General features: G+C 44.1%; 1 protein-coding gene across 1 annotated transcript in view; it reads left to right on the top strand.

The window, feature by feature from the left end:
• Positions 1-7,519: 7,519 nt before the first annotated feature.
• Positions 7,520-24,172, top strand: part of LOC119647843 — a 66,379-nt gene continuing 49,726 nt past the window's right edge. The window contains exon 1 of the mRNA XM_038049100.1: positions 7,520-8,425. The gene's annotated coding sequence lies outside the window, so the exon portion shown is untranslated. The remainder of the gene's footprint in view (positions 8,426-24,172) is intronic.

The following is a 24,172-nucleotide window of genomic DNA, read 5'->3' as shown; positions in this document are numbered from 1 at the left end:
TGGCTATCGAAAATGGATTATGATTGGTTTTTGGAATGTTCGCACGCTCCTAGACAGCGGTAGCGAGGGTCCTCAGCATGCTCCAACTTCAGCAGGAAATCAAGCGATATAAGCAGCATTTTCTGGGCCTTGGCGAAATAAGGTAGTGGGACTCTGGAGAGTACTCTTCTCTCCCTTGCAGCAATGTGCTTTTGTACTCTGAAAATCCAAGCGGTAGCAGACACGAACCCGGTGTTAGGTTAATTCTGACGACTACCGCAAGGTATACTCTCTTGCCCTGGGAGCTGGTTTTTGGCAGATTTCTGATTGCAAGATTCTAGTCCAACTTAAGAATCATCACAATTGCACAGGGCTATGCACCAACAGAGACCAATTACACGCAGTTCAGAAGAGGCTTCCTAAAGGTGACATTATGATCATGATGGGTGATCTGAATGCCAAGGTGGGCTCTGACAACAATTTGCTCATACATATGATGGGAATGCAAAGGGGGAGGGGGTTTGTCAATTTCTGCAATTTCCACCGCCTCATCTCTGGGTGCCAATTGTTTAAGCACGGAGTCTGCCTTAAGGTCAGTTGGGTTTCAACTAACCGACACCGTACAAGAAATCAGATCCACCACTTCACAATCAGTAATAGATTTAGTAGTTTTCAGCCGGATGGGCGTAACAGGAGAGGCTCTAACATTGGCTTCGGAAGGGATCACCAGCTGATGGTTGTTTATATTCGGTTGCTTGTTGCGTCTGCCATTTCTCGCAGAGTTGGAAAGCTGCGACTCCCAACTTCAACATCAACCGTTTGAATGATTCAGTTGTCGCTCGATAGTGGGAGAGCTATCTTGCTGATCGGACAGCAGATAGAGTTACTCGCTTGTGAATATCGATGAGCTTGGACCGCCATCAAAGGTGCTCTTTTCTCGAGTGCTGCACCGGCCGTCGGCCCCGTTCCGAAGGGACGTCAAAAGATCTGGCTGACTGCAGAATCGTGGAAGCAGATCGATGAACGAAACCAATCCAACTCCGATACCGAGCAAAATCCAGAGAAGGACTGCTGAATGTACGTCATGACAAAAGAGAATTTGCTATCACGCTTGTCAGGGAAATAGAAGTTGTCGCAGATCGCAATAATTTCAGAAATGTATACCGCTTCACGAAGAACTTGCATGTGGTCGCAATTCTCTCGGTGGTTCTGTGAAGGACGTTCACGTTCAACATCTCGTTCACGATTATGTACAACTGAAGAGATGGAAAGAACACTTTACCACGGTTCTTACCCGTATCACATCAGGTGAAATTTCTCCTCTTGTCCATGAAACGGCTAGTTATCGTAACATGCGGATACAGACTGTTCCTCCAAGCAGAAGAGAAATCATTTCGACTATCAATGCATTCAAACGGAGCAAAGCCGCTGGGCTTGATAGTCTCCCCCCAGAGTTATTTATCGTTGTATATGCAGCTACTGCAGATCTGCTACTTACACTCGTACAGAAGCCTTGGAAATTCGGGACCTTTCCCAAAGAGTGGAAGAAGGGGATGATCGTTTAAATTTCAAGGAAGGTGACCCGCTTTGAGTGTGACAATTGGAGGGTATCAGCGTACTCCTCGCCGTAGCAAAGATAATGGTTAAAATAATCATGGAACGCATCAAAGTATATCTCGCAGGCTTGTTTCCGGTCCGGATCGTTCTGCATTGGCCACATCAACCCCCTACAGATCATTTTGTAACAATGCGCGGAATTTAGATCTTCGCTGCACCAGCTCTTTATCAATTTCGTGAAAGCTTTCGATAGCGTGAATGGGGAGTGTATATGGAGTGCTCTATGTAGTAGGGGCATTCCGGAGAAACTAATAGCGACATATGATGACGCAAAATGTCACTTGCTGGACCGAAGTAAAAACCCGGAGGATTTTGAGATCCAAAGCGGCGTGCGCTAGAGTTGCATCCTGTTACCGATATTATTTCTTCTTGTTATCGGTGACGTTCTTCAGAGTACATAGGGGAATTCAATAAACGATAACATCTTTCCTCACACACCTTGACTACGCTAATGACAACTGTTCGCCAAGATCAAGTTGACACTGTTCTATGCTAGCATTCTTTCGGTGTTACTACATGGGAGTAGGACCTGGAAAATAAACTCTACTGTTACCCAAAAGCTTCAAACTTTCGTCAATACCTCTCTGCGTCCTGAAGTCGAAATGCGCTGGGCTGACACTATCTCAAGCAAAGAACTTGGTTGGCACACAGGCCTCCCTCGCCTCCCTCCGATGGATGGGTCACACTTTAACGAGGGGCAAAAATTGCATTGCAGGCTATGCCATGCAGTGGAATCCCCTCTCTCAAGAATGCCGACGAGTAGGTCGCCCCATTTACACTCGGCGCAGGACAGTGGAGGAGGACTTCAGGCATTTCGGGAATCGTGGGGGTAGCTGAAGCGCATTTCAGGTAAACGCGACCGCTATAGCCCACCGAGGAGGCAACCATATATATTGCCGTGCCACACCCCTGTTTTAAAGATTCCAACCAAAAATGAAGTATTTTAGATTCTGTCTGGGGAATGCGCTTCAATTAGATGGTCTGCTGTTTCACTGTAGCTTCTATTCTGCGAATGTACGTTGTCCAGTTGGTTACTACGCTCTTTAATTAGGATTTGTAACATGTTTATGCTGGTCAGGCAAGAGCTGCAGGCTAGATCGACGTGGAATATATCGCCCTGGGGCCATCTAATCTCTCTTTGAGAGTGACCTGCCTTTTCTCTAGGGTGATGTGTGGCTTTCCAGGGGCCAGGCCTCTCGTCTACCAAGACCGTTAATGAGTGGTGATAGATGGGAAACGTTGAAACTTCAAGCAGTAGATCCAAGTTCAACATTGATATACTGCGAGGACAACAACCAAAAAAGACCGCTGGTCAAAAAGCAGGGAAAATCGAAAGCACGTCTGTAATCAACATATCAGACGTCTGGAAGGAGATAGATCTCAGTGGCGCAGGTGCCAAATGGTAGCCATGCGGTCAAGAGCATTCAACTGGCCATACTGCCAAAAATGTTTCCCGAGCAAATACTCACTCGTGAGGGGCAGGAAACTATCGAAGACATTGTCGTCAGGCAGATGTACAAGGGATGGAGTACGAAACTAGTGTTCACCAGTATACGTTTTCGACCAGGTCATATACTGATGGAATGCGCGACGGAATACTCTGCAGAGTGTTTTAGAGCCATAGTTCCTAAATTGCCAGGCTGGGAACAAACAAAACTCTGAACATGTGCTGGGGATGATATACCAGGAGCACACATGGTGACAGTGTTTTTCCTGAAAGCCACAACAATAGAGACGGAAGATCTCATGGACCTCCTAATCGCTCAGAATGAGGATCTCCAGACGCGATTATGGAAAGTCTTCAGAAGCAAGGTGGAGGGAAACGGTAGACTCCTCACGATCGGGGTAGATGACCGATCCCTGGAGGTAATCAAGCATCGGAGTGTCTATATCAACTATCGATTTGGCAATATATCTGCGCACGTGCACAGGGAAAAGCCGAGAAAGAGACCTTAGAGGAGGCACCGGGTGAAATTCAAACCGAGATCCCCGAAGAACTCTCGAAAGCCATAGAGGCGAAAAGAACTGGATCAGCCAGGGAACTAGACCTGCTGCCCAGTGAAGAGCAAAAGCTGGACGGCATAGACCTAGAGCTTCTAAGGCTTAGGGTAGACAGCAACACGCAGAAAAGCGCCATGTCGGAGGGGGAAGAAGCTCCAAACAATAACGGAGCCAATGGTCAGCACTAAGATAGCCCAGATAAACCTCCACCGTACGAAAGCTGCATCTGCGGAAATTGCAAGGACAAGTTCCAAGGAAAACAGTGCAATAGGGCTGGCTCAGGAGCCCGGGGTATACCGGGGGCAAATTCACAGTCTGCAAGGAGGAAACATTCTTAATTAAAAATATATACATATATCTTTCAGAGTTCCTCGCCGGGAACCTTGTGGCTATCCAAGGCTCCCTGGAAGCCGGAAGGAGCCCTCGAAAGGCAATTGTGGCATCGGTCCTATTTCCCAAGTGACAACATCGGAGTTCCACTGGAGCTAGTCGCTAAACTGGTTAACTACTCTGAGAAGAGGGCGTTACCACTTCTCCTCGGCTGTGATGCCAACGCCCATCACGAAGTCTAGGGAAACAGCGACACCAATCAAAGAGGTGAGAACCTTCTTGAATTTATTCTTACCAATAAGTTAGAAGTATATAACTTAGGGAATACTCCAGCATTTGTGATCAGCACTAGACAGGAGGTACTAACAAACCTCTAGGAAATACTCTAATAAACGGGCTAGTCAGGAATTGGAGAGTGTCGAATGCGCCCTCTATGTCTAATCACAGAATAATTAGATTCGAAATTGAGGGGAACTCCGAAATAAAAAGAATTATAAGGAATCCCAGGTGAATGGATTGGTATTTTTATGCGACGCACCTGAGCAACAACATGGCTCATCTTCAAGGGAGCGGTGACATCAGGAGCGAACTGGTGGAAAACCTTAACACAGTCGCATATTAGACCAAATGCCCAGTTAAAATTTTTAAGTCATCAAGGGAAATACCCTGGTGGAACAGGAACCTAGGCAGAATGAGAGCAGAGGTACGACTCTACAACGAGGCAAAACAAACCGGGGACTGTCTGAAGTACAAAAATGCACTGACTACATATAGCAACGCGATCAGGGAAGCAAAACGAAACAATTTCAGGGAATTCTGTGAAAGGATCGAACAAATCACAGAAACTGTAGCCAAAGACGGGCAATATCTTCTGTCTGTTTGAAGAAGGAAGATGGGACATTTACCGAGAATGAGGAGAACAGAATATACCTGCTTCTCAGAACTTATTTCCCAACGTCCTACCCCACGGGGGCAGGCGACAACATAATGCCTGACACCCCAACAACGAATAAAAAGGGAAGAAAGGAGAACTGGAAACTAGCAAAAGAGGTATGCTCAGAAGCTAGTTTAAGGTGGGCAGTAGGGAACTTTTAGACCATTGAAATTACCCCCCCCCCCCCCTACAAAATCTTCACCGGGAAGGACGGTCAACCGAAACTGCAATAGAAAGGCCAATGGTGGGGCGGTAATCTGGGCAGAAAGAAATCTCTCAGCACACAAGCCAGGGAGTTACACAAACTCCAAAGACTGGCTTGCGTGTGTATCAGTGGGGAAATGAGGACATGCCCAACGGCATCCCTGGAAATCCTTCTGGGTTCAACCCCTCCCCATCTGCACATACAGATGCAGGCAAGGAGGGCAATCTTCAGGATGACCGAGAGTATCAGTGAGGCGGGGAGCTGCCCAAATTGAAGGAAGCTTGTTATCCTTTTCAAACGGTATCCCGATACCAAGGGATAACATGACAGCGAAGTTTCACTTAAATAAGATGTTTGAAATACGGCAAACTCGGAGAGCGTAACTGTAACATACGGTTGAAACTGGTACACTGACAGATCCCTCACAGCGGAGGAAGCGGGTGCCGGTGTCATTGGTCCAAGGAAAATGTACTTGGAGCCCATGGATGAGCACACTAGCATATTGCAGGCGGAAATATACCCAACAGGCAGATGTGCCTCCTTTAATCTCCAAAGGAACTACAAGGGCAGAACATTGCTTTTCTGACTGACAGCCAAGCGGCGATCAAGACACTTAATGCACCTAAGTCCTAAGGTCAACTCTAAACTGGTATGGGAACGCCTTCAGAGACTGACTACACTCGGCTCGTTCAACAAGGTCTGGATACTCTGGGTTCCAGGTCATATTGGGTTGGAAGGCAATGAGGCAGCGGACGAATTAGACAAAAGGGAGCTGGGACGCCTTTACACGGGCCAAAACCCTTCAGTGGAACCGGAAACGGGTTCATAGCTATGACATTAAAAAATGAAGAGGAATGGTTGAGGGAATTATACTAGATAGACCTACCAGGAATGGAGCAGTCCAGTGTGTATTGGGGGATACGAACCCTAGCGCATAAAGGATTACTTAAACCTCACCAAAAATAACCTCCGAATGTTAGTGGCAATTCTCGCTCGTCACTCTCGGCTAAACTATCACCTAGGGAAGCTAGGGATATCTAGGGACACTGCCTTCAGGTTCTATGCGGAGTATGATGAAACCTCTATACACGTTCTGGGACAGTGTCCGGCACTTGCGCAAAGTAGGTCGAGGCATCTGGGAGAACACTTAATACCAGATACCGGAACATACTAAAGTTCCTGACGGTTATAGGCTTGCTTGAGATACTATGATTAATAGGTACACTATAACCTTTTCTTGCTTAGAACCCAAGTCTCCCGAGGATGTATGAGGACTGGCAAGGTCATTGTCTTGTACAAGAGCTTTGATCCTATGGTGAGACGTTTCGAGCGGAACAGTTTTTGTAAGCTGAAATAGGCTCTTTTGACAGCCAATAACCATGCGCGGATTTCGGGTTGTTCTTCCCATGATGTCAATATCGTCGCCATAGGCCAGTAGTTGGGTGGATTTGAAGAGGATGGCGCCTCTCGCCTCTTCTCCAGGGTCAGGTTAAAAAGGACGCATGGTAGGGCATCCCCTTGTCGTAAACCGTTGTTGATGTCGAATGGTCTCGAGAGTAATCCTGCTGCTCTTATCTGGCCTCGCGCATTGGTCAGGGTCAGCCTAGTCAGTCTTATCAATTTCGTTGGGATACCGAATTCTCTCATGGCTGTGTACAGTTTTACCCTGGCAATGCTGCCATAGGCCGTTTTAAAGTCGATGAAAAGATAGTTCAACTGATGACCATATTCCAACAGTTTTTCCACCGCTTGCCGCAGAGAGAAAATCTAGTAAACATAGGAATACTTCTCCAAACTGTGACTGCCAGGCCTTCGAATCAAAGCAGATGGCATCGCGACAGATTTCTTGGATACGTTAAACGATGGTCATTCTTCCACGCGAAATGCCTTCCACCACTGCTAACCGGCGAACTCACCCCCAACCAAATGTGCTCAAACATGACCAATTTACCGTGAGAATGATTCTGCAAAACTGTCTCGTTCGCCACCACCCACTTGAAAGGACACTAACCACTTTCCCATTTCCGAGTGGAACCCTCGCGGGCCTCTTCGCGCCCGAGCCAGACGCTCCCCCGGCCCAGCCCCCGCACGTTTCGTGTCGGACTCCCCCTCACCAACGCTCGTCTGCTGCAGCCTTGACGTTTGTTTAAAGGTCAGTTTTCGCAGCAGATACGACCGTCATCGCACTCATAATCGTGTGGGAGCGAGCTGGTGTGTGTGCCACCTGTGCATGTGTACGTGTGACACAGTCTGGCGCAAAACACTCATCTTCTCTTCCTTGAATTCCTGAATCTTTTCAGAAATTTCATAGAAATGCTTGGGAAAATTCATCGAAGAGAATTTGGAAGAGTGTGGCGAGCAAGCTTTAATTGGGCGAAGAGAAGCGAATCTCAGCTGAATTCCTCTCTGTCTGCCGATCGCTCGCTCAGTCAACTTTGAGTCGTTCTCCGTGTCGGACGTTTTTGGGGCATGTGTTTCGTGTCGCTGTGATTTTTTTTATTGTGTCCAGTGTTTAAGGAGTAGAAAAGGAAATTTTTAGATAAGATTAAGTGTCTGGAAAAGGAATACGAAAGATAGGAAACGTGTGAATAGTTTGTGCACGGTAAAGTGCTTCTGGCAAGTCGTTAGCGCCCGGAGAGTGCAAGTGTGCAATGTGAGCCGTCAGTCGGACGAAAGTGGCACAAGTACAGTGAAAGCAGCGAAGAACGGAACGGGCCAGCCGCAGCGAAAGGATAACGACCCACTGAATGGATAAAGGGATACGCGGAGCGGCCAGTCCGGGATGAAAAGAAGTGGCGTGGATCGTGGAAAACTGTCGTGAAGAACGCGGAGAACGGAAAAACGGCCGAGAAGAAAGAAAATTCCCGAACGGGAATAATGCGCAAGCTTTTGTCCGTCGTGGACGTCGTCGTCGTCTTGAGCCTCGTCTTCGAGCAGTGTCACAGCCAAAGCTAAGAAAAGTTCTATTTTTAATCGGGAGTTCCGCGAGCCGCGTGCTCCCCCGAATCGGACCCGCCGTGTCGGTCGCACGACCCGCATAATCGCACGCGACCTCCCCTAGTGCCAGTGCCGCGAGAAAGGATACGCCGGGCCACCGATGCACCAGTGCAGCCCGTCGTCCTTCGCCTCGCTCTCGTCCTCCGTACCACCCGCCCCCCGCCAGCGTCTTTGGCCCCGTGCGAGGCTGTCCCCCCGCGCAAACGTACCGAGATCAGCCACACGCACTTGGCGATTTCGAAATCGCCACACGATATCGTCGTGTCGCCGCGGAATCGCTTTCAGCTGCCAAGTCTGGTGTTTGGAGTAGCTGAATCGCAGCCACGGCCAGGCCGCCGTCCAAGGAGCTGAACGAGCAAATTGTAAGAAAGCTTTTTACTATTTGACTAGGGCCCCTCCGCGGGTCGTAGCCCCGCACGGCCCCCTCTCGAGCCGTCTTTTGTGTGATGCCGCCGCTGGTTGCCTTGTCCTCTGATTTACTAATCGTGTTTTCTTGCAAGATTCCCGTGTGCTTGTGGTCGTGAGTGAGAGGGTGAGTGTGGTGGTGACATGTTTTTTTTTCTTCTGATTGTGACGTGACGTTTGGTGATTTTCTGTAATTATTTGCTTTTGTTTTGGGCACGAGTTTTTATTCTGGTCGCTGAGGAATTCCATGGGGAATGTGCACGCTTCCAGGTTTCAAGTTGCGCGACAACTGCAAGGGATTTGTTACGTGGTCTGGAGTCGCAGAAGAAGCATTGCTTGGGAAGTGTCCTAGGAACAGGGAACTGTCACTCCAGGCAAACCAAGGAATGCTGCGGAGACTTGCCCTTATCGCACTGGGTCCAAAAAAACATGGCTTAGAAGACGGTCCCTTGCTCGTGGACGGTGACAACTGATTAAGTGTGAAGGCAATAGTAAACGGCGTGGTATTCCACTATCACTGAATCCCAAGAGCAAGTTTGACAAAGATAATCCGGCGCCAGCTGAAGTGTTCAACGATGGCGGTCTCACTTGATATTATCAGCCCAGAACTGTGAACCGGAACAAATAATGCAGCTTAGACCGGTGTGAACTTTGAAAAAGTCGTTGAATTTGCGCATTCCTGCAGAATATGTCACTTTCAATTGGCTGGAAGTACTTAGTTGACATAAGCCAAGCGCCCTTGAAATACCCAAGGCTTGAGGACGGGATTAACCAGCAAAATGGGACGGAATGTCACTTGGATCATATCCTCACAGACACGAAATCCACACAGATTTTACATCAATCAGCAAAAAGTCTCGGAAAGATCCCCAGATGAAGCCATAATCGAACCGCACAGACGTTTATGCGCAAATCGCCTGACATCAGGCCATATCTTCAGTTGCTAAGGAATCTGGGAAAGGTTTTGTGAACGTGAACGTGAAGTGTGCACCTTTGTAACAAAGAAACAGCAAACGACCTCATCAAGGGTTCGCTCCAGAAAGGAATACCAGAACCTAATTTAATGCTTTCATCAGGTTTGACTTAACTTCGCAATGAAGCAGATCAAAAAATGACTTTATTGCAGGAATTTAGTGTTATTGTGTTCCCTGGAGTACCAGAGATCCAACGTTTAGTGATTAGTGAAATTTCTGAAGTGTCTTGTCCTTGTGCATCCTCGTTCGAAACTGTTTTAGATAAAGAACTTTGTGGCAGACCAGTTAGATGTCAGTGAACGTGTTGATTAGAAGGTGAAAGTGGCAGTGGATAGGTTACATATTTAGAAAATTCGACGATTATGTTACTGGCGGCTTAATACAATAGGAAAATGGGCGAGAAGATGGCCCTTGAACTACATGAGGGGGAGCTATTCGAAACAAATTTCTGAGGAAAAGACAGGAAAGGCCGATGACACAAATCAATTAGCACTTCATGGGCACCATCTAAATACTATAGAAACGGAAGACCCTAAAACCCTTCATACATCTAATGACAGCTTCATGAAATCCAAAGGTTGCAACATGATATTGTTAATGACAGCTCCGAGACCTATTAGTTGTCGCTCCAATGATGCATGAAAAAACTTCTCAGAGGAAACCCAGAATGCATTGATATTTCTAAAGAACATGGATATGAACGCGAAATAAAGGAATACATTGAATCCAAATGTAATCATTTGACAAATAAAAAAAACGTAAATATCTAAACTCCTGAAAAAGAGAGAAAATGCCCCGAAACTCCTTAGTATACACCAAAGATAACTAACGGAGGCATGGGTAGAAGACTAAGCACAAACAGAATGCGAAAATTAATCATCAAAGAAATATGATGCTCATAATTGATATATTTTTGGGATGAAAATGTCATCGAAAGGTTAAAAGGGCGCCGTAATATGGAGAAAATTGAAAAGTTTGAAGAATAGTGATAGATGTGTACCCTTTGCCAGTAAAGGATCAAAGTTGATACACATATTTCCAGCAGGTCACTAAGGGTGAATGTCATGTGCTTAATAGAAGGAGCTACATATTCTTTGTTGAATTAGTGACGTGGAAAAAACTTTGAATATTCGGAGAATACAAGAAGATTAGAAGAATGGATGCAAGGAAATAGAGGCTGTTTAGATGTCCTATACTCCAAGGAAATAGAAACTGTCAGGATGTCTTATAATCGACAAAGGTGTAAAGAGGAGGCATAAAAGGACCCTGAAAGCATGTGTTGATATACACGAACAACACTATGGCCTTGAAATGAAACTATGTAAAGAACAGGAAAAAATTAGTTCTGAGACACTATGTGAAAATGCAAGAGGATTCATGGTTTTTCTTCCTTTGTGACGAACTTCCTCTTGGTAGAGTCAATTATGCAGTGATTTCAAGAGTTCGCAGTGTGAGGACAATCCCAAAAAATTGAGTGTTGGAAAACCTGTTCGACGGTGCAATGGGGTATAATTGAGCGTGGGCCTCTGGATCTTGTTGCCTGGCTTCGAATTCCGGTGCTTCATGGTTGTTTTTGCTGTCTCGCTGAAGCAAACTTATAACTTGTTCAGAGTTAAATGTGAAGATAATGAAACCTAGGAACAATTTCAATGGCAAAAAATAACAATAACAAGGGCGAAAGGACCATTAGACACCTTATATTCTACAAGGACGAAACACGAGACATGCAACCAAGTAGAAATTGGGAACGTCTATCGTCAGTGATGGGAAAGAGGAATAGTTCTGAAATATAATGTAAAGCTGAAGAAGGATTCAACTGCAACAGTTTTTTATTTGTGATAAATTTCTTGTTGACGTGGTTAATAGTGGAAAAATTTGAAAAATTCGAAATAGAAAGGAAAAATCAAAAAATTAGGTACAGATTAAATGTATAATATATCAACCTTCAAGGCATCGCAGAAACCGAGCTTGATAAAATTGTAGACGAGTGCTCGTTGGATTCTTCGCTGAAGCAAGGATTAATCAGTTTCGGGTTGTAAAAAAAGAAGCAATAAGGAAGTTGACTGACAGTTTCGTCCAGGGCAGACTCAAATCATCAGACGCTACCTCACCTCTGTCCTGGGAGCATTGTGACCGAAAGTAGCGACAGGTGATAATCGCTTCATTTATATACAATCGCAAACACAACATGAGTGCGAATTATATTGAAGTGAAATCCATGAGAAGTTTAGACCTAAACCCGTCCGAAGTGAATTTTTTGTTAAGGATGCTGGGAGTCTTGAGTCCGCATCATCAAGTGATAACGGACTGGACCACTTGGGAAGCAACTTACTTCCTCTCTTGTGGTCCACGGACTCCTCTTTTTTCGGTTAAACACTCAAGTTTATCAAAAAGTTGACTGACGTTTTCGTCCCGAGCACTTCAATATAATTTGCACCCATGTCGTGTTATATATAAATTGAGTGATTACAACCTGTCGCTACTTTCGGTCACGCTGTTCCCAGGGCAGAGGTGAGGCAGCGTCTGATGAGTTGTCTTTGCCCTGGACGAAACCGTCAGTCAAGGGGTCCATGAACCACAAGCAAGGAAGTTAATTGCTTCCGAAGTGGTCCGGTCCTTTGTCAAGTGGATGCGGACTCAGGACTCCCAGCATCCCCAATAAGCAATAAGGCCTGCTTGGCTATTCGCTAGGGTTTATTTACTTTATTGCTTTCCAACTTGAAATAGACTTTCTTCAAATGAGAAAAATAGTAAACATTGTGACAGATTGATGTTTTCATCAACATCACAAGGAAAATCAAGTCGGGAAATCGGAAGCTGGACGCTTCAGGTCTCAAAGGTTTTGTGTATTTCTTTTATAAAGACATTTCTGAGTAAAAAATTGGTATGAGCTCTTTCAAGAAGGCCGAGCAGGTGTTATTGATAAAGCTCACTCTGGACGCTCCACCCCGACAACAACTAATGAAGAAAGTGGAAAAGGATGTCTGCATTTCGTTTGGTTCGTCTAAGGTAATGTAGTCTGTTGTTTTGAACAGAAGGAGCGCGGCGTGAACATCGTTCAGGAGCTTTTTTTTGCCAAGTCAGGATCTAACAAATCAAGTCTAACTCGATCAGAAATTATTACACACCGATCGACAATAACGTCGAATACAACATGGCTTTCCTTAAAGGGGGATCTAGAAGCTCAAACCAAACAAACTCAAGAGAGCATTGCAGATGTGAAGAAAATCCTCAAGGGCTAAGGAAAGTGCAGTACGATTGTGAAAAAAGAAACCCCGTGACATCTTACAGGACGTTTCCCCAGGTGGAGCAAATAACTGCCTATACAAATAAGGGTCCAGTGCTTGAACATCCTGCCTATATAGTATTTGAGTATCAAAAACTAGAGCATGAAGTGATACTGGTATTTAACAAAATATATGAGAGCCACAAGCACTTAGGATCTTGCAACATAATGTGCAAAGCATAGTTAACTTTAAGGACGAAGCTACCAGATTTTACAATTTAAGCAAAATCGACGTAGTGTCCCTGCAAGAGACCTATGACATTCCCTTTACTCAGGTTTCCAAGGTTATAACAGGATACTGTTTAGTATCCAGATTGAAAGATGATCGATATGGCGGAGTGGCGCCCGTTTTTCGTAACGGAATAACCTTTAGAAAACTCAATTTTGACACTGAACATGAAATACTGATTACGGAAATAGTAAATCTTAAACCCAACATCATTGTAACGTCGAAGCCCAAGGCCTGGCGGAATAAGGACCTAGAATCTCAACTAAGGGACAAATGAAAGCGATGAGAGCTTTCAAACAGATTTCAAACTACGAGAATTTCCTCAGAGCCAAATAGGCAACGAAACGATGGAAGGAGGAAATCAGGAAGGAGAATGGGAAGAAATGTCGAACCAGACCGACACCAAACAGTTCTGGCTAAAGATCAGGGGGTTCAAAAAATTTCAGGAAGAGTCCATCATGAAATAAAGACAAGAAACAATAGTTTCTCACAGAAATAGAAGGAAACTATGGCAAAAGATATATACCCCTAGATACACCTTATGCCTCCTATTGTCATGCAGACCTCAACACGAATAATCTCAACAAAGTTCTTGCTAAGCCAAAGAGACAGTCCGCTTCAGGAAATGATAAGATACTTTACTCTTATGTAAACTGACTGAATGAGGAAACCAAATTACACCTTCTTAATAGGGCTTGGAGAGCCCTCCAACCACCACAAGAGTGGAGGACAGTCAAGATTATTCCAATACCCAAAAACCACATTCGTTTGAACAACACCATAAACTTCAGACCTTTCTTCCTAATAAACACTTTCGCCAAAATTCTTAACGGTATAATCAAGGAAAGGCTCTCCCTCTTCAGAGCATTGCTATGCGGACAGAAATCGACCACGACATGTTGCTGAAAATTTCTGTAAACAAGAGTAAGGGCAGAGTGAAAGCTGTGTCGTTTGACATCAGCAAAGCGTACGAAAGAGTCGACCTACTCCTTGTCGAAACTATGAAAGAAAAAAACGTCCCATCTGACATGTACTCTTGGGCCCTGTGCTTTCTGAATACGGGCAGCTGAAACTGGGTGAGTGGATGTGCTCGATAAACAGTAGCCTACCCCAAGGGAGTATTCTAAGCCCGGTATGCCCCCCCTATAACGTCAGTAATACAATGATAAAAGCGAAACAAACTTCGAGGGTAGGGGGTAAGTTTCCTACAGGTTTCTCATGGTGATTAAAACTAGAGAGAGTCGTAAAACTGTTTAGGACCACGCCTCCACGCTCTTTTGCCCAACTATCTGGACTACAAAATAGCCACGATTGTGGCACCGCAGTTGAGAAGATGCTTAGGTGTAATTAAGTCTTTACCGCATCATGTGACCCATGCTCTGACGGGCGATCAAAAAAGAACATAACAATAATCACAGACTCCCAAAAAACCTACGCCTGATGCAATAGCGAATTCTAACTACGAAGAGATAAGAATATTGTAGTGCCCGGCTGAAGGTAAAATTATGTTGAACAAAATGGCGCACTCAGCAGCAAAGGCAGTCTTATTCAGCGGAAGCACCATGGTTTCATCCTTTGCGGCTAAGAATGTACTGTGGGTGGTGCAGAACGAAGTACTGACAAGATAAATACCAGGCAACGTAAAGATTAAAATACCAGCTGTCATCTCAACAAATAGTGTAGCAGTTGTAAAAACTTTCTATAGACTTTACTCAAACCTTTCCTTCGGAAGGATGCCAAAATCAACAAAAACAATTGTCTATAGTGTGGCGTGCAGGAAACAATGGACCACCTTATTTTTGAGTACAGGAGGCACAGTGTGGCTAGGAATAAATTTTGATGGAAGGAGTCTTTCAACTCCCTAAGAGTTTTTTTAAAAGATGGGAACTAACTCCAGATTAAGGAGTTGATCGGCTTTCTAAAAGAATCAAGAATCAATCTTTAGGACTACGCGTCTTCTCTCATGTTTTATTTCATACTTTTTTTTTTACCTTGCTTTTGGTGAATGTGAATATCGCAAGTCACAAGGCGTTTCTTATCCCAGAGCATCCTTCCTAGTTCATTCGTGAGTTATCTAACCTAGAACGAGTCTGGCATCACAGGGTCCAGTGCCCAAAAACTGAGTGACAGCTCGGCCCCCCGTACGATGATCGTGGGCCGGAACAGAGAGCTTAGCTTTCTCTGTCAGTCTGCCAGAACGTCGTGGGACAACTAAAACCTACAACAACAACCTGAGTTGATAAACTCGTTCAAGGCAATTTCGATGACCTCTTCTTTCCTCAATTGTTATTCCGCCAAAAAATGATCCAAATGTTTAAAAAGGTGGTAGTCGCTTGGTAAAAGGTTCGGTGAATATGGTAGATGAGGCAGAGTCTCATAGTGCAATTCGTTCAACCTTTGAACCGTTGTTCTGGATTCATGAGGTCGTGCATTGTCGTGAAGGAGTATCACATCATCTTCGTTGACTAATCTCGGCCGTTGAATACTCAATTTTTGGTGCATTTCCTCGTGTTTGGCACAGTATTTCTGTGCATTTATCGTTTCTCCAGGTGCCAAGAAAGAATAGTGGATAACTTCAGCTGTAGACCGCCAAACAGGCACCATTACCTTCTTCGGATGGAGGCTCGGTTTCGGCATATGTTTCGGTCGCTCATCAGGGCTTGCGGAACCCATTTGTCGAGCTTTTTCACCTTTGCAAGTTGTTTCAAGTGTCGGGAAACTGTCAAATAGTGTACGTCCAGTTTCTCTGCAATGTCTCTCACAGACTGACTTGTGTCGGATTCGACTAACAAACGCAGCTCGTAGTTATCAAGCGATGGTCCTGGATGTCCACGTGGCTCACTTTGATGGTTTACGTCACCTGACCGGAATTTTTCGAACCACCGTGTGGTTCGTTCGCTTACCGTATCAGCTCCAAATGCGCTGTTAATGTTCCTGTTGACCTCCGCTGCTTTATGACCGAGTTTGAACTCATACAGAAAAAGTATACGTTCTTGGCTCTTTTCCATTCTTTTTTCCTTTTTATTCATTGTTATCACAACGATGGTCAAAACTGAAATGGCCACTTGATTAAATGTAGGAGTCTTTATACTTCATTATCTGACACCAACAGCGCCAACTGGTGGTGGTTTGATACAGCAAAATCGCAACAACCTAATATAATGAAAATTAATGTCGGCTTTTGTGATTTATCTCGCTGTTATCATCGATTGAATATTATGTAATATGGCTATATGTGTCAACTTCACACTTTTGTTTAGACAACCACACCGTCTATGTTGAGTAAGTGACAAGTTTATAGCAGCGGGTCAAGCACAGAAACGAGCAATGAAGTTATCACGGCGGGGATTCGAACGAATGTTGACGCTCAACCTTTTCAACCACAGTCCCATTAAATAGGCAAGAAAATTTATTATAACTGACTTAGCTGATTTCGTAATTACCATTTTCTCAGAAGATACTCATGGAGAAACACCGTGAGAAGCATCGCCCTGTTTACATTGCCTTTCTGGATCTAGAGAAAGCGTTTGACCGTATACCACACGAACTCATCTGGTATGCTTTACGACAACACTTCGTGCCAGAAGAACTCGTGCGCTGGGTTCAATTGCTCTACTACGATCCGAAAAGTAAAGTTCGAAGTATGGCGGGTGTATCAAAACCGCTTCGTGGCTCTGTTGGTGTTGATCAAGGAAGCGCTCTCTCACCACTCCTCTTTGTTCTTGTTATGGGCACCGTCGCACGGGATATCCAACGCCCTACACACTGCTTTATGCAGATGATGTTTTTCTAGCATCTGATAGCAAAAATGATCTCGAGCAACTTGTTCAAAAATGGAATGATCGCCTCATGCAACACGGTTTCAGATTGAATTTAAACAAAACTGAGTTTTTGACGACCGATCCCCATGAAACAGGCACAATCACTGTCAGCGGCAGTGATCTGCCCAGAACTGAGCGATTTAAATACCTCGGGTCAACGCTATCAGCGAATGAAATTGCTTCACGCATTAACGCAACCTGGATGAAGTGGCGTTCCACAACTGGTGTTCTTTGTGATCGACGTATCAACGAACCTCTTAACTATTTAGATTTATCGCAATGTCGTCCGTTCTGTCGCTCTCTATGGTTCTGAGTGTTGGCCAACTATAAGACAATGAATGACGTCTTGCGGTAATGGAGACGAAGATGCTACGTTGCACTAGTGGCGTCACACGTTTAGATCACATCCGAAATGAGGATATCCGCGATCGTTATGGGATTGCACCGATCGTGGAAAAATTGCAAGAGAGGCGTCTTCGATGGTATGGTCACGCAATTCGTGCAAACGAGAATTCACTTGCCAAAATTGATCTGAACATCGAAGTCCATGGAAAACGACCAAAAGGCAGACCTAAACAACGGTGGCTTGATACGCTGGATGGGGATCCGAAAGCCTCGAGATTGCACCCAGATCAGGCATTCGATAGAGCCAAATGGCGAAGCCGATCACGACGAGCCGACCCCGCTTGTGAACGGGACAAAGGCTGAAGAAAAAGGAGACTATAAGGAAAATGTTATTATATAGAATTATTCCTCGAGTTTTTACCAATTTCCACTTAATTTCACTTCTTGCCAACTAATCAGCACTTCAGGTGACCTTCCAATTTCCACGGAAAAACTCTAGAAAGATTTGTGCAGAAAAATGTGTTTAACAAGTAAATAGCGGGTATATGAATGTCCCTGAGTATAAAGAAGCGATGGAACTTGGGCAGTTAATTCTTAAAATGAGTTGAATCGTCTTCAAGGTCCCATCAAATTTCAATCGTGATATCAGAGTTTCAATCAAGGCCATTGACAATGGGGAAAGATAATTGAGTGATTATTTCAGATAATAATTATTCCTCCCAGATTCCATTAAGAAGTCGGCGTTTCCTACAAAAACTAACGCATAGTGCGTAGTGCATTTTAATTTTATTGAAAAAGAAAAACGAATCAAGAAAACCGAACGACACAGTGAGCCAGTGCGTAAAATACACATAAGAGCGAAAAAGCGTGCATACAGCCTTGTGGTGTTGTAATGTGAAAACCTTGAGCCCAATAGCCAACTGTGAAGTGATCTTAAAATACCTGCTTGTGTTGTGGTTTTCTAGCGAATAATTAATGAGAGAGGAAAAAATATGTGGAAATTGTGCAAATGTGGAGCAATAAAAAAATTATATTCTCATGAAAATTGCGAACAGACAGTCTGGTGGGTTCTAACTGCTTTTGCTGCAGGACCGTGATAAAATGGTGAAATGAAAACCCTGCGGGAATCCCAACATATTGAATTTCATTCAACAGCAATCAAGCGAATTATCATCATAAAAACCGACCTTGAAATTTCTGAACTACACCCTAGTCTGACGCCCAGACAATTCTGAATACGTAGAAAATACAATTAAACGAATTGGTAAGCGACATTAATTCAAAGTGCGAACATAATCGACTAACTGTGTGCAGTGATAATTTCTGATGAGACATTTGTCCAATGCTCCTGAAGTATTGATTAATGAGTTAACTTGGAATTGAAATGTGGGAATAATGACGTGATGGGGTTCTCACGTTGCGAAATAATCGATTAGTGGAGCTAGATTGGAAGGAGTTGAATATTCATTACTAAATGTTTGATGTACATATCAGATGACAATGTTTGAGGCAACCGTTTCGAAAAATAGAAAATAATTACATGGATATCAACAATTTTTGCCCTTCCTTTTGGTGGACCTACGCACTGCCACTTTTGCCACACAACAGCATAGTTTTTCTATGGAAATTGTATCGGAAGATGAGAGCTGCCATATTGTCCTTTGAACATTTCAAAGCACCTGGCATGGATGGCATCTATCCGGCAATGCTAAAGGAGGGTATGGAGCACTTAGAGCAACCTCTAAGAAATATTTTTCGAGAATGTCTTGCTCTGGGCTCTGGGCTTCCTTAAGGTAGTCTTCATACCTAAGCCTGGGAGAGATGACTATTCGAATCCAAAGAACTTCAGACAGATCAGCTTCACTTCATTCTTGCTGAAAGATTTGGAGAGACTAGTGGAGCATCACATTCGTGGAAACGCACTTAGGTCACACCCACTTAGTGAAAACCAACATACTTACCAGCGTGGAAAGTCCTGTGAGTTTGCTCTTCATTATTTGGTCGCAAAGACAGAGGATGCAACTTTGAATAGTGAGTACGCGAGAGAGGTGTTCGTGGACATTGAAGAGGCTTTTGACTGTGCGCCTTTTCAAAAACTTTGTGATGCCGCCAGAGAGGATCCATGCTATGCTAACGCAGAGATGGGTGTCGATCGCTATCTGACTGCAGAGGCAACGAAGGGCTGCCCCCAAGGAGGTGTGTTTTCGCCACTTCTGTGGAGTATGCTGATCGACTCACTACTATGCGAACTGCGAAATTTGCCAATACACGCTCAAGCTTATGCTGATGACGTGGCTGCGCTTGCTGTTGATCGGGATCTTGGAACGGTGTGTAGAAATATACAACTTGTTGTTGATTTGATAGACAGCTGGTGCCTCAGACATGGTCTGTCAGTTAATCCAAATAAAACTACAATGGTTTTATTCACAAAAAGAAGAAAACTGGATGGACTTTGCCTCCCTGAGATAAGGGGTACTACCCTTTAATTCTCCGAAGAAGTGAAATATCTGAGAGTCACTCTAGATACTGGGAGGACTGAATCCAGTTCTTACAATGCCTTCCGATTCTCGTGTCCCCATACATCTGTTTGGTAGAAGATATGAAGTTACCCTGAAGCGTAGAGAGGACTGGGAAGACCCAGAGGAATGCGTGGCGGGATATACGGAAGTTTTCTACACCGATGGCTCAAAAACAGAAGAGGGTTCTGGAGCCGGAGTCTACCTCTCGAATAAAAACGAGAAGCTTTTCCTTTTGGGACAATATGCAACGGTTTTTCAAGCCGAAGTTTATGCGATCCTAAGGGTGGCAAACTGGGTGATTGACGAGCGGTTGAAGGGCAGGCGCATCGCAATCTGCAGTGACAGTCAAGCTGCACTGAGGGCATTGAGCAGTCCTTTGATCACCTCGAAAATCGCTCAGGATAGCAGAAACCGTTTGAACTCTATGTCTAGATTCAATACGGTGGAACTACTCTGGGTACCTGGTCACTGTGGCATAGAGGGAAATGAAATCTCGGACGCTTTAGCGAAAGAGGGGTCAATCTCTCCTATGCCGGGACCGGAGCCAGCGATTGGGGTATCAGTAGCATTGGCTAAATCTGTTTTCAAAAACTGGGAAGAAGCTTCCCACAATGACAGGTGGCAGAGCCTAAATGCTGCTCGACACACCAAACGTTTCCTGCCAGAACCGAACATGAGTACCGCAAAGTTTATCCTGTGAAAAGCAGGAGGACTTGCAGGTGTATTGTGGGCATTCTGACAGGCCATAATTCACTAGCTGGGTATATGCTCAGAATAGGAATTACTCAAGATGATACGTGTCACTCCTGTAATGAGGAAGCGGAATCCACGGAGCATTTCCTATGTGAATGCCCCGCCTATGGACGCATCAGGCATCAGATCTTTGGTGCCGATGTTCTCCAATTGCGACGGGTAGCATCACATCCACTAACGGAAATCCTGCGATACGTTAACGAATCCGGAATATTCCGTTAGACGGGGGTGGCGAGTACAATGGGCCAACACGGCCTGAGTGCTCAGAAGCTGTAGCTTCTCCCCGACCGTGCACACACACACACGCACGTATCGGAATAGAAAGTGTTAATAATAAGGTGTAATTAAATTCTTAAAAGCTACTTTCCTTTATTAGTACAGAAAACAGTTTAATCAGTACACCCTTGATTTGAGGTAATTCTAGAAGGTCGCTCAACATTGCAATTCAAACCCTGCGGCAATAGAGGCTAATGAAGACAAGCGCGGAAAACATGTCCTGCTAAAATCAAATGTGGAACACGATGGTTACCTACGGGTCGTTGAGGAAACTTCATCTAAGAGGAAAGATTGGAATAACTGGGAGAAGAAAGCTACATATCTACCTCCCGGCGACTTGCTTGAATTTGTATAGTGAAAGAAAAGCAATGCGCTACATCGTACTTAACCCGCATATATGCAGAAACACGTTTGTTCCTCTTGTATGTAGTCTTCTTGAACTAGGGTAATCTGAAAGCAAAGAAATATGAGTATATTGACAATGCATTGACGTCATATCGACAACGATATGGTAGATATCTTAAAATTAGCCCCGATAATATACATTATTGTGACCCCTAAACAAGAAGCTAATAGTGAGAGCTTAGGAAAAAAAGAAGGGGAAGAAGGGGCCCAAGAGTAGGAGGAGCCGCAAATGTTCACCAATGTCAATCCATCATTGGCGATTAAAATGCATACTGTCTGACAGACTGTGAAACGTAGAACTTCATCAACGTATGGGACAAAGATTCGATCACAAAAGAAATAATATCGGTGACAGTCTTGGATTTCGTCCCCTAGAGAAAGAGTTGTATTCTCAAAAACTGCAAATCCTTCCACTTGCACTCTCTTGGTTATTACCGAAATCCATATGAAATCCATCCATCTAATTCTAAATCTTAATTCGGCGCATTGCTCTATCTAAGTCTGAAAGGTGTTAATGTAATGCGTCTTATAAAAGGGATGACAAACTGGGACCAAAGAGTTGCTTTGGCCTCAGTTTCTCACCCGTTCTTATGAACGGGAGCAAGATCTTTTGTCTGACAATAACGGCTGGTCTGACACTCGCCGACTAATAGCATGAAGGATCCAAAATAAATTTTGAAAAATTTCTACTTGTGGGAATGAGGTCGCGCTGTTGGGCTTACACTATTGAAAGCTTCAACTAATAGTGTAAACTCTGACATTTGACGGACGGATTCCCTTCAGAAACACGTTTTTGATTATAAATGTTTCCTTACTTACATTTCCCTCGGGGATTCGTTAGGTGGTGCCTCTTCTATGATACTACATGCAACATTACGCTAGTCGGTGTATGAATCTTACTTGACTTTTATAAGGTGGGCCAGAAAGCTTCGCGGACTTGTAAGTACTTTTCCGTTGTAACAGTATACGAGAGCAATGAATAGGTTGATTCTCGGAAGTTTACTCGCCATTAAGCACGACTGCAGAACGTGGGTTCTATTTGAAATATGTTTGTAAAAATAGCGATTTGTATTTTGTTGTTCAGTGTTCATTTTGCTCTAAATTTAGATTGCCTGATGTAAATCAGGACCCATCGAAGGTTCGATTAGATCGTGGGTCAAGAAATTTGAATCAATGGGTTCAACTTTCAATCAGAAACCTACGGACCATTCAGCGCCAATGAACACAGGTTAACCAATCATCGAAACGATTCTGGACTATGGCCACAATATTAATGGTGTTTTTGTCGAAACACGCAACGCTTTCGGAGCTTGAATAGTAATGTCTTTTTAAACAAGGTCCATTTATAAAGAATTTCGGTTACTGAGCCGCAGAAAATCCAAAATCAGGCCATCAAAAGCCTCTCTCTCTCTCTCCGAGGTCCACCAATTCTTTATCCCTAAAAGCTGTTAGGGGTCCTAATCTTCGCCATCGCTCCATCTCATTTTATTTCATTCGAAATGTTGAGCATCGCGTGCTACTCACGTTTGCCATCTTTCTGTCAAGTTTTTGATGCCTTACCAGTAGAAGCGTTGGTCTTTTGAAACGAACCATGCATCGAGCCATTTTTTGACTTCTTCGTAAGAAACGCAGTGCTGCTCAGCAAGCGAGTGCTCCATTAATACAAACAAGTGGAAATCAGAAGGCGCCAAGTCTGGTAACTAGGGCGCGTGGGGAAGGACATCTCAGCGAAGTGCCAGAATGGTGTCCCTGATTGGTTTTGATGTGTGTGCTGGGGCGTTGTCGAGCTGATTTCATGATTCAATTTGATCATTTGCTGTCGATAGCTTGGCCTATCAACAGTTTTACCAGCTTTTAGAAGCTTACAATAGATTACACCCTTGTGATTCCACCAAACATAGAGCATTGTCTTCTCTCCAAAGCGATTTGGCTTTGCAATCGATGTTGATGGTTCGCCTAGATCGACCGATGATTTTTTCCGTTTAGGATTCTCGAAGCAGGTCCACTTTTCATCTGCCGTCACGATTCGATAAAAAAAAAGGCATTTGAAAAGTCATTTTTCGGGTTTCTTGCTATCTTTATTCTTGTGGCACCCATTTTTAAACCTACGTCATGGCTTCCAAATGTAAGGAGATGCTTGCTTGTGTCACATTCAACTGTGATGCTTGTTTGCGTCACATTCAACTGTTCTGCGAGTTGATTTTGAGTTTTAGTGCCATCCTTATCTAGTAATGCTTGCAGTTCGGCATCTTCAAACCTTTTCGGTGGTCTTCCACGCTCTTCATTTTGTCAAACCGAAATTGCCAATTCTGAATCGTCGCAACCACTTTTTGCACTGTGTTTGTGATAGAGCAACTCATCGTACGCCTCCACCAACAAACGATGACTTTCAGTAGCACTTTTCTGCAAACGAAAGAAGGTTTTTATAGATCCCCCAAAATCACCTTTCCTGGCGGTAGAATCGACATTTTCAAAGCCATGAAAAACTATATTGTTGTGTGAAACCTCAATCGGTCTGTTCATTCATTTTTGACAGATGTCAAACCAATAAGAAACAACTGAGAGACTAGTAGTGCAGCCAATGATATATGAATAATCATCAATGATTTGGTTTGATTTGGAAGATTTATACATTTGATATTTATTTGAAAATTAGCAAGGAAACTCTGTAACCGTAAATTACAAAAAATAGGCAACCCTGTTACGAAAATTTGTTCGTTGCATTTGCAAAAACTTGACTTTTTTTACTAGATTTGTTGGGCGTTTTAAAAAAGTCAGTTCAAGCTAGTTGGTCAGATGCTGCCTTATCTTGGCGGACTGAGTTCCCCAGGTTCTCATAATTTCGGAAACAGATCCGGCTTTGGATGTCCAGTAAACCATTGTTCTGAAGGTAAAGTCGCGCAGGCGAAAAACAGTGTGAAAGATCCTGAGATCGCCAAAGCTACATTTTTGTTGTTCTTTAATAAAAAAAAAACACATAAACCGCAGTAGGACCCCGAGCAACACCCTGCTTCCTAAACTATCAACTGTAGAAATTCGGGATTATATATTTGCCGTCAGTCTGAGAGAGAAGACGAAATGGGTCTGAACTTTACT

Source organism: Hermetia illucens, chromosome 2, assembly GCF_905115235.1.
Source record: "Hermetia illucens chromosome 2, iHerIll2.2.curated.20191125, whole genome shotgun sequence".
Lineage (NCBI taxonomy): Eukaryota > Metazoa > Arthropoda > Insecta > Diptera > Stratiomyidae > Hermetia > Hermetia illucens.
Note: the sequence above shows the minus strand (reverse complement) of the source record. Positions and strands in the feature narration are given on the sequence as shown.